This window comes from Priapulus caudatus, unplaced genomic scaffold (genome assembly GCF_000485595.1).
Source record: "Priapulus caudatus unplaced genomic scaffold, Priapulus_caudatus-5.0.1 Scaffold397, whole genome shotgun sequence".
Taxonomy (NCBI): domain Eukaryota; kingdom Metazoa; phylum Priapulida; class Priapulimorpha; order Priapulimorphida; family Priapulidae; genus Priapulus; species Priapulus caudatus.
The window spans coordinates 186,602-188,970 of NW_014577458.1; positions in this window are offsets into that span (position 1 = coordinate 186,602).

Consider the following 2,369-nt stretch of genomic DNA (forward strand, 5'->3'; position numbering starts at 1 on the left):
ATGGATAATCATATAACACCATATAGTGTATATGTTAGGAACTGGAAAGACTTTGCAGCAGACTCTGGTGATTATACTGGTGCGCCTAGCGATGGTGACGTCACGACTCTCTGCGAAAAGACACGGTAAGAGTTTGCTACCGCTGGTTTCGTTGTGTGTGTGTGTGTGTGTGTGTGTGTGTGTGTGTGTGTGTGTGTGTGTGTGTGTGTGTGTGTGTGTGTGTGTGTGTAGCTATGTATGCGTACAGTCGTAGAAGCAGTCAGGCGCACGGCACAGCGACGTCGCCGTGTCGCTTTAGCTCAGCCGACGCTGACGACGTCATATGATGCGAGGCAATCTGTTACCACGACGTAGATACGCTTGCCGATACTGATGCAGCACGCTATCATCTCGCACTCGCTTCCTTCCTTGAAGGTCGCTCTAAGGTCGTTCGCGCCGCCTTGTATTGTTGTGGCTGCTACGGCCACCTGTTTAGAATTCCACGAGCCTTAACCACGGAACTGCGAAAAAAGACGAGAAACACACCTCCGTTAGGAATAGGTAGGTAACGCAGAAAGCACGGCAATTGCGATGACGACGCAGCATTTGTTCGCGTTATTCTGCGTAATCTGTCGCCAAGAGCAAACTCTTCGTGCATATACGATCGTGTGCGCGCGGAAGTTACCGCAATATTCGGCCAGAGTAGCGGTAACGGGAGAAGAAATTGCAAACAAAATCACAAATAGCATTATTCAGACGTAGAATAGCGGCACAGTTAACGCCACGAAAAGAAAAAAATTCCGAGAAAAACTAAATGCAAAAAGTGCCTGCAATCGATTTCGGGTCAATTTTGAGAGGATATTCTGCCGGAAATCCGACCCGAATTCCCGAGACCCGAGTAGCCGAACGTGCCGGCAGCGAATCCGTTGTCATCCTGTCTCGAATAGAACGTCTAATCCTCAAGCCAAAGCCGCGAGAAATATGCGTTTAGAGTTTTGGAGCAGATAAAGTCGCGCGCGAGTATTTAGGCTGGCAAGAATGTAACGCACGGATTCAAGCTGCCCTGTAAGATGTGTGCGTGGGTGCCTGCGCGTGTGTGCGTGCGTGCGCGTGTGTGTGTGCGTGTGTGTGTGTGTGTGTGCGAGTGTGCGCGCGCACGTGTATGTGCGGGTATGTCTGCAGGCGTGCGTGCGCATATAAACGCGTGCGCGTCGCGAAATTGTGGCCAACTTGTGATACAACCTTTTACGTATCGCTGAACAATGTAAATACATTGCACCGTGTCTTAGTGCTTCCATGCATGACGAATGAAAAGTTCTTGCCATAAGCGTAAAGCATAAACTAAACACGCACGCACCCCCTGCACACAGGGTCTCAGCCACTAGCGTTGGCAATTTTCCAACTCCCTTAATCAAGCATGGCTAGATCGTTGCGCAGTATGTCTAGCGCATCACGTACGATGGCTTCAGTGCACTCGAGATCGCCTTCTCATGGAATTCACGTGTGAATAAGTTTCACCACGTAAGGTAGCGACTATGCTAAAGATACAACCTATAACTCTAAACACTCGTTTCGTCGTTGTTTACCGCCACCGTCACCTCCATCGCCACCGCCACCGCCACCGCCACCGCCATCGCCACCGCCACCGCCATCGCCACCGCCACCGCCACCGCCCTCGCCACCGCCACCGCCACCGCCATCGCCCTCGCCACCGCCACCGCCACCGCCATCGCTGAAGACATCACGATAAAAGAGCTTCCATAAAAGCTCTGCCTCCCCCCCCCCTCCGACGCGTATGGCATCGACATAACTGTTCTTTAACTCTCGCGCCTGTTCCTCACAGCTTTCCGCTACAGCTTCAATAATCTGCGAACAGCTTCTCCGGCCGTGTGACAACGATACGGCTGTTCTTCAACGACGCAGCCTCGCTCGTGATCCTATCCGATGATTTCCACTATACAGCTTCAATCATATGCTCCTATCACATAGGAGAAGCCACCATCCAAGCAAGCATGGCGTCTATGTAACGTTTCTTCAACCACGATTGTTCGTGTGTGTTCCCTTCCTCGATGCTCCCAATCAGCACCCAGCACCCAGCGACCCCCCTCCCCCTTCTCCTGCTCCTGCTCCTGTTCCTCCGCTACGTACTCCCCAGCACAGCGCGGTCTGGTAGCGATATAGCGGTTCTTCCCCCCTGCCACGCGCACATTCGTGTGTGTTCCCTCCCCCCTCCAACTGCTTTCTGCCGCAGCTTCGATCATGCACACGCTAATCAAGATGTGTGTGTGTGTGTGTGTGTGTGTGTGTGTGTGTGTGTGTGTGTGCGTGCGTGCGTGCGTGCGTGCGTGCGTGTGCGTGTGTGTGTGTGTTCCCTCCCCCCTCCAACTGCT